We start from the raw sequence: 10,000 nt of genomic DNA on the forward strand, positions 1-10,000 counted from the left end.
GTTGGGAGTTGGAGGGGAGGCAGAGAGGGGACGGTCATTTTTAATCCCATTTAGTCCTTTTACCCTTTTAGACCCTTTCAAAACTTTAGACCCCTGAAGATAATATTGTTGTAGATTTCCGCCCGCCGGCGTGCAGACGACCGCTTATAGCCAATGGCGGCCGCTCTCGCCCACCAAACGGACAATCTCGTCGCAGCCTTCCGGATCAAACGCCGGAATCCCGCGACGGGTGTGTTTTGGATACACACCACAGCCTAGTCAACACTCCACCCGCGCTACAGGGTCAATCGCCGAATTGGCGATATAACTAATTAATCGCGTGGGCAGACTACCGAGAGACTGTACCTCAACGGGGCCCGCTTGAAACGAGCCGCTTAAGCAGCTCGCTTCGTTTTGGGATAACCGAGCGGGGTATTATCGCGAAAACCCCATTGGATCCGATTCTATTTATCGGCTATTAAAAAGCCAGCTATTGTCCCGAACTCAATACGGCAGTTCAATGCAGGAAAAGGACGCGACTAGTGTGTACTAGGTGCGGTGGGACGCAAGAAGCACGCGGGCCACCATCTACTCTGCTTTATTGCGCAGCCGGAAGCACAGTTCTGCCACCCCTAGCGGGCGAGGCATGATATACGAAAACCCAATCACGTGACACAGCACACTCCTCCCCTCGTAAAATGACCCGTCACATAACGAACGGATAATCACAACATGACCATCAGAAACCCATCAACACTCATAATCCTCCAAGTACCGTGGCCGCATCCTGACCCGCCTCGGACGGGCAGCGCCACCAGACAGCCCAGGCTCATACGCCTCCCGGCTCGGTCGAGGTGACATCCTCGCCGGACTCGCACTTTCCGCAACACCAGCTACCCCCGACTGCCCAGCCTGCTCGACGTCCCCGGGTAGGACGGCATCAGGCGAAGACCCCCTCGGCGCTGGCCCAGCCAGTCCCGGCGATACAACGTCAGGTGCCGGCGAGACTACCGGTGGGGGCCCCGCAACGTTCGGCTCGGGGAGGTGTGGGGGGGGTGACGCTGAACAGCGATCATGCATCTGGTCCACGTGCCGCTTCCACACACCCCCACCATCAGTCCGCACCATGCACCCGCCGGCCCCAGCACCCCAGAGACCACCGCCGGCACCCATTTGGAACCGTGGAAATAATCGCGTACCATCACCCGCTGCCCCACCTCGAAGCTGCGCAGCCGCGTCGGACGCGACATAGCCCCACTCACCGACCCTCCAGGTCGCAGCAAATCTAGCCTGGACCGCAAAGCCCGTCCATAGAGACGAATAGCAGGTGAGTCACCCGTGACAGGATGAACTGCGTTCCTGTAATGGAGCAAAAAACATCGACCACCGTCTGCACAGGTGCAACACCCCCCCTGCGCAAAGCCCGCTTCAACATCTTGACAAACGACTCAGCTTGGCCATTCGTCTCAGGATGATAAGGTGCGGACCTTAGATGTCGAATACCATTCTGGCGCATAAACTCATCAAATACACCCGCGATGAACTGCGGACCATTATCAGAGACCAGGATCTCCGGCAACCCTTTATTAGCAAAGATCGTCCGCAGCTTCTCTACCGTAATGCTTGCTGAAGTATGCTGCATTACTACCACCTCCGGCCATTTAGAGAATGCATCAATCACAATCAAAAACATCTTGCCATTAACCGACCCCGCAAAATCTACATGGACCCTTTGCCAAGCTCGGTCTGGCACAGGCCAGAGCCCCGAAGCTCGACGCGGGTTATCAGCATCTGTCTGGCACGTGGTGCAACGCTTAACCAATTGCTCAATGTCTTTGTCCAACCCCGGCCACCACAACAGGCTACGAGCAAGACTCTTGGTCTTCACGATGCCCAGGTGACTGGCATGCAGTTCTTCCAAACACCGCTGCCTGAACCACGATGGAATCACGATCCTCATTCCCCACATTATGCACCGTTGGACCAACGACAGCTCCGCTGCGCGTGACGTGAAAGGTTGAAATGCCGGTGTCGAAGGTAGATCGCTCCAATTCCCCGTAGAAATCGCCTGGACGACACGGGCAAGCACCGGATCACGAGCCGACTCCACCGCGACCTGTCTGGCCGTGACCGGCCCGCTCTGGACCTGGTTCAGCGCAAACACGTCGACCCGGTCGCCCAGCTCAGACGCAGGTGGACCCTCCGCACACGGCAAGCGTGAGAGCCCGTCGCAGTTAGCATGCTTCCCGGTGCTTCGGAACTGAATATCATAATCGTAAGCACCCAGAAACAGACACCACCGCTGTATTCGCGCGGCTGCTACCACCGGCACTCCGCGTTCGGGTCTCAGGATGAATTGAAGTGGTTTGTGATCCGTCTGTAAAATGAAATGCCGTCCCAGCAGATATTGATGAAACCTCCGCACACCCCAGACGATGCTGAGAGCCTCCCGTTCGATCTGGGCATATCCGCGCTCTGCTGTGGACAGGGTCCGGGATGCAAAACAAACAGGCCGCTCGGAACCATCGTCCATCCTGTGGGAGAGCACTGCCCCGATGCCATATGCAGAGCTGTCGCATGCCAATAGGAGCGGACGTGCAGGCTCGTAGTGCACGAGGACCGTATCCTCTGTGAGCAGCCGCTTGACGCGGTCGAACGACACCTGGTGTGCAGGCCCCCAAACCCAGCGCTCGTCCTTCTTGAGCAACCGCGTCAACGGCGCAAGTTGTGAGCTGAGCCCGCGCACGAACCTTTGGTAATACTGGGCCATGCCAATGAACGCGCGCAGCTGCGTCTTGTCGCGAGGTGGTGGCATGCGCTGAATCGCCTCCACCTTCCGAGGACCTTTCAACAGCCCCTCCGGCGTGATGACGTGCCCGAGGTATTCTAAGCGCTGCTTGAAGAACGCGCACTTGTCCCTATTTAAGCGCAGGCCGCACGCTTCTAGCTTTGTTAGCACTCGGGCAATGTTTGCCAGATGCTCGTCCGCCGTTTTCCCCGCAATGAGCACATCGTCCAGGTAGGTCTGAGCGGGCAGGTCAATGCAAACCTGATCCATGGCTTTCTGCCACAAAGCTGGAGCCGAAGCAATCCCAAAACAGAGTCGGGTATATCGATAGAGTCCTTGACACGTGTTGATTGTTAAAAGCTCGCTACTCCCGGGATCCATCGGCAGGTGAAAATATGCATCACGCAGGTCTAGCTTCGTGAAGTATCGACTCCCCGCCAATCGTGCATATATTTCATCGATTGACGGCAGTGGATATTGCTCCACGCTGAGCCCCGGGTTAACTGTGGATTTGAAGTCCCCGCACAATCGGACGTCTCCATTCCGTTTTAGCACCGTGACAACCGGGGTGGCCCAGTCCGAGCACGACACCCGTTCGATCACTCCACAGGCCTCCAGCCTATCCAGTTCACCCTTGACCTTGTCCCGCAGGGCATACGGCACCGGACGCGGTTTACAAAACCGAGGAACCACCCCCTCCTTCAAGAAGAGTTTCGCCTCCATGCCCTTGAGTTTCCCAAGGTCGCCTCTAAACAACCCTTGATGTCCTTGAAGAATCTCCTCCAACTGATCCTCCCACTGGCTCGGCACGGGTTGCACAAGGTTAACTGCGGCCCAGTCTAGCCTGATGCGGGTCATCCAATCTCGGCCGAGGAGAGACGGCCCCCTCCCCCGTACGACGTACACCCGAAGCGTGGCGACCTGGCCTTGGTATCGCACAGACACGTCTGCCATCCCGACTGGCGTTATCCTCTCGCGGGTGTACGTGAACAGCGCGAGGTTCGACCTGATAAGCTTCAAGCCGTTGAGTCTACGCGCGGTCTGTTCGTCAATGAGCGACACCGCTGCTCCCGTATCAACCTGAAACGTGATCGGCGTCTTGTTCACTTCGACTTCCACCGTCATCGGGCGCGCCGTCACCGGGCTAACTGAACCCAGGCTCAACACCGGCCGCTGGTTCCGCCCCGAGTCGCGTCGCACATCGCCGTCCACGACTTCAACGGTGGCCGAAGCCCCATGGCACACACGCGCCAAATGACCCACCTTGTGACATTTCAAACACACGTTGCCTTTATACGGGCATGCACGGTGCAGGTGCCGACCTCCACATCCCAAGCATGTCCGCGGTGTCACCCTGCTGCACGCGTGGCCGCGCGGCGACGTCCGACCCGCATTGAAGGCCGTGCGCGCGTCCCGGGGTGCTCGCGACCCCGCGTGGCCGGTGATGGCTCGAACATTCCCGCGAGTCTGCTCAACCGCCATGTGTGCGTTCATTTTCTCCACGATGTCCCGAAACGCCAGCCTGTCATCCCGGGGCCTGTCCGGTGCCACTAAGTCCCCCAGCAGCCGATAATGCTCCGGCGAAAGCGAAGCGAGCAAGATTGACTTCTGCTTGCCCTCGTCGACCACATCGTTCGCGTGGAAATAGCAATCCAATTGCTCTGAAAACGATTCGAAGTCGTCCCCGTCGAAAACGGGCATAAGTCCGTATGATCCCATCTTCGTCAGCCAACTAGTGTGTACTAGGTGCGGTGGGACGCAAGAAGCACGCGGGCCACCATCTACTCTGCTTTATTGCGCAGCCGGAAGCACAGTTCTGCCACCCCTAGCGGGCGAGGCATGATATACGAAAACCCAATCACGTGACACAGCACAGCGACGAACGGGTTAACATTCACACAAGCACATTTATTTGCACACACAACACATATGCAGTCATGTATGCAATCAGGCGAGGCAAACAAAAGCAATACACTGTACAAGCACGTTATGAGTGGGGGGTAGGGACAAGACGCGAGCAAGAAAAAGAACTACCACCATTCTATTAATTACGTACACTTATACAGTTCTACTTACGGACATGGCGCCACAACGTTCATTCAAAAGCAACAAAGAAAAACCCCAGGAAAGATGAGGGGTAGACTGGACCGCTTGGGTCTTTATTTTACGGAGCTGTGATGACCGCAGAAGCTCCGTGAGGCCGGGCTGGTTACCTTCACCTTCGAGGTGAGTCGCTGGGGCGACCCGCGACGTCCCGTCCCCACGGCAGCTGTCGTGACCGCGGTCCGGCCCAGGCCCCGTCCGACGGCCCGGCGATTCGGGCCCAGCCGGCAACGCCTCAGAGGAACGAACGGGTCTTTTGCTCTTTCAGAGTTGATGCTCTCTTTAAGAGCCCGTCCGTCCCTCAGCGCTGCTCGGACTGTCCTGAAGCCCGATCACCTCGGACCGTTCGATGCTGGCTGGCGACCTCTCTCCGGTTCTCCCTACGTCCCACACGAACGCGCAGTTCTGCGTGGCATGGCTGGCCTGCTGTGCTCCCAGCTCCGTCTCCCCGGCGAACCCGGACCTCCACTGGACTCGAACCTTGCTCTTCACACCACTCCAAACCCCAACCGACTCGACTCTCTTGGCGCTCTACGCGCCTTTTTATAGGGTTCGTGAGGCAAGGTTTGATCTCCGCTCTTTCACCTCTGACCCCCACTGGCTCCGCCCCTCTTGAACTCCTGATCCGAATTCCGAGGCGAAGCTCAGGGCGAGCCGACGTGGTAGAGGTCATCGACGTTGAAGGGAGAGCAGACGTGGTAGAAATCACCGTCGCTGGCAACGAGGAAACCCCCGCGTTTGTTTGCAGCGATCTTGCCGTGGCCGGCGCAAAGATGGCAGCGCCCGCGGAGCCGAAGGTGAAGCGATGTTGTTCGTTGTTGGGTATTGGGGGAGATGGTGGCTGTGGTTGGCGTTCTGGAGAAGGTGGTTGTGTGAGGGTGGTTGTGGAGGAGGTGGTTGTGTGAAGGCAGTTGTGAGAGCGATGTTGGTGGTGGAGGTGGTTGTTGTGAAGCGGTTGATGAGAGCGATGTTGGTGGAGGTGGTTGTTGTGAAGCGGTTGATGAGAGATATGTTGGTGGTGGAGGTGGTTGTTGTGAAGCGGTTGGTGCAAAATAACAATAGCAAAAGAAAAATGGCTAACTCAAAGATCACAGCCCGGCACACGAATAAATCCCTTTAAACATCGGTGGGGAAATCTATCTGAACACAGACTTATCGACATAACTGATCTAAGGACCTATATGGTGGTCTGCGAATTTCCACAGCCGTAACACTATACACCTTTAGACCCTGACTACTATTGGAATGTACCCTTTGGACCTTAAGACCCACCACATAGACCCTTTAGTTTGGACTATTATACCCATTAGGATGCCTTTAGACCCCTTCAACACTTTAGATCTGTTAGAATACTTAGCTCCCTTGACCCTTTCAACCTTTTAAACCCTTTAGACACCTTAAGACATGTACATCCTTTGGAGTTTAGACCATATAGACCTGTTAGACTCTTAACTACTTTTGGAACATACTGTACCTTTTAAGACCCCGATAACCCTTTTGACCTTTAGACTCCCCTTAAGACCTTTTTGAAGCTTTCGACACTTTAGACCCCTCAGACTGTTGAGACCCTCACTAGTATTGGAATGTACCCCTTATACACCTTAGATCCCACAGAGTGCCAGCTTGCTGGTATCCTGTGTCGGAGTGGCAACCCGTCCAGGATTGTGCCCAATAGCCAAGGAGACTGCTTAAGCAGCACCAATGCTCTGTACAGAGTCTTGTCCCAATGGATGGATGGATCCCACAGACCCTTTTAGACCCCTAATATAACCCTTTAAACTCTTATAGACCCTTTAGACATTGACACACTTTCGACCTCTTTGGTCTTTTCGGCCCTTTGACCCATTTGCACCCATTTAGGGTCTAAAATGGTTTAGGGGTCCTTTCACTGGACAAAAACTAATGGACCATTTTCAGGACCCGTTCATCCTGTATACATCCTACATTTTCATTCAGAGCCCACGGACCCATACCATAATTTTCCATCAAATCAAACTGAAAATCAACTTTATCACCGAATGCACCCCAACGACAACAGCTCTCCATCAGAAGACGAGTGTTTGTCCCACGGGATTATTCATTGTAAGCATGACATCCTGATTGAAATAAACTAGGAGATCTTCGTATTTGAACCCCCCCCCCCCCACTCATACTGAAATAAAAAGGTACTGAAGTTGGAATCATGTCAGGTGAATGTGCGTCATAGTGAAACATTTTGATTCGCATCTGCCCTCAAGGGGGCGATATGGAATCATATGGTATCTCAGGGATCCAAATTGAGAAATGAATCTCGATCATAGGGTCGCATTGGGATTCGGCAAACATGAAACCCTCGATTTAGGAATGAAGCGGATTCTTTGTTTAATTAGGCTATGACAACACTGCACACGTATAAACTTGATGACTGGAGAGTTCACAGCACACCATACTCGAGGCATTGTTCAAGTATATGTAGGAGGGCCTTGCCGTTCACGGGGGTTATATCCTTGAAAATCCCCATGAGTTGCAAATCCACAAACTTTGGGGGTAATGGAAAAAAAAAATAGACTTCAACTTTAAAATTTGTCCAAACTGTTCCATTAATTTATAAGTTTGTGCATTGTTCTTGTGATATTTATTTTCATGAATAAAAGTTGTTAAGAAGATAAAATAAAGTATTATTTTGATGTATTATGAACAGAAAAAGTTAATTTTCTTGAGTTATCGGTGTGTATTAGCACTCTGTGTTGGGATGGCGTGGAATAAAATGTCGGTCCAACCCATTGTATACAAAACTAAAATTGGAGAATCTTGTCCAAAAAGTCGCTTCTGTGACAGATGAGAGCCTACCTGGTCTGTTCTGCGGATTGTCCAGGAAGGGATCACTTTTCAGTACTCCAGACCATGGCAAAAGCTAACAAAAGGGAGATCGGTCAAAATCGGCAAATCTCATTCATCACAAGAATAAGAATAATCATCATCTTCAGAAGGTATATTTCCAAGCTGCTTCTCTCAATGGCAATGACTGGGACGATCCGACAGAGTTTTACTTGGAGCAGCATTCTTTGCTATTGTAATTATAGTCGCTTCAAAGGATTCCACAAAAAATATGCAAAACTGCATTCCTTTGCAAAGGAATAGGAAGGGATCAGAGGCGTGGGTGGGACGACGACTGTCAATCAGCCTGATTGGGGCGGACCCTTAGACACATTTGGCCAATCAGACCGATATGGGTGTGGTTAATGGTGGAATATTTCAGGAAGTCGGTGACAGCAAAAACTCACATATTTCGAAAAGGTATGCACTATTTAGAATGTTGGATAGTCTATAAAGCATGTACAATACTATTCCAATGTGAGCACGTCCATAAAGTTTTACTTAATTTGTAAATCGGTGGTGGAATATATATATATATATACATATATATATATATATATATATATATATATATATATATATATATATATATATATATATATATATAAATATATATATATATATATATATATATATATATATATATATATATATATATATATATATATATATATATATATATATATATATATATATATATATATATATATATGTATATATATATATATATATATATATATATATATATATATATATATATATATATATATATATATATATATATATATATATATATATATATATATATATATATATATATATATATATATATACATATATATATACATATATATATACATATATATATATATATATATATACATATACATATATATATATATACATATACATATATATATATACATATATATATATATATATATATATATATATATATATATATATATATATATATATACATATATATATATATACATATATACATATATATATATACATATATATATATATACATATATATATATATACATATATATATAGAGATATATATATATATATATATATATATATATATATATATATATATATATACATATATATATATATAAATATATATAGCATGGTGTTGGCTTAGTGGTTAGGGTGGTGGCTTGGGATCCCCAGGGTCCTGAGTTCAAGCCCCGTAGGCTGCTGAATTAACACCAGGGGGTTGACTCAGCCTGCCATCCTTCCGAGGTCGGCAAAATCAGTACCAGTGTACTGGTCCCGGTGTATGCCCGGTTAGAATAGGTGTACCATATCCCTGTGTGTCGAAAGAGGCGACCAGGGTTGGCGTCCAGGAAGGGCATCTGGCCATAAAACATTGCCTCAAGAAAAAGCCCAACCCCTGCACAGCAGGGAAAAATGGCTGTAAAAACGGTGATATATATATATACATATATATATACATATATACATATATATATATATATACATATATATACATATATACACATATATATACATATATATATATATATATATATATATACATATATATATATATATATATATATATATATACATATATATATATATATATATATATACATATACATATATATATATATATATACATATATATATATATATATACATATATATATATATATATATATATATATATATATATATATATACATATATATATATATATATATATATATATATATACATATATATATATATATACATATATATATATATATATATACATATACATATATATATATATATATATATATATACATATATATATATATACATATATATATATATACATATATACATATATATATATATATATATATATATATATATATATATATATATATATGCTCCAGGGATCTGTGGCATCCATGCTGAACTTCTCAAGGCTGGTGGAAGTGCTGCACTCGTGTCGTTGCATGCAGTTTTGTGCTCTGCCTGGAACACAGGCATCATCCCAACTGACTGGAAGAGGAGCCTTGGTGTCCCTCGCTGGAAAGGGAAGGGTGATCGCCAAGACTGCAACAACTACCGAGGGGTGACGCTGCTCTCAGTGCTGGGCAAGGTCTTTGCTCGGATAATTCTTGATAAGGTTCGCCACTATCTACTTGAGCACCAGCGTCCGGAGCAGTCAGGTTTTACACCAAAGAGGTCAACGATTGACCGTATCCTTGCCATTCATGTCCTCACCGAACGCAGTCGAGAGTTTCGGCAGGGGCTGCTTAC

The sequence above is a fragment of the Eptatretus burgeri genome, chromosome 1, assembly GCF_056783735.1.
Source record: "Eptatretus burgeri isolate ZD-2024b chromosome 1, Ebu_testis_v1, whole genome shotgun sequence".
Taxonomy (NCBI): domain Eukaryota; kingdom Metazoa; phylum Chordata; class Myxini; order Myxiniformes; family Myxinidae; genus Eptatretus; species Eptatretus burgeri.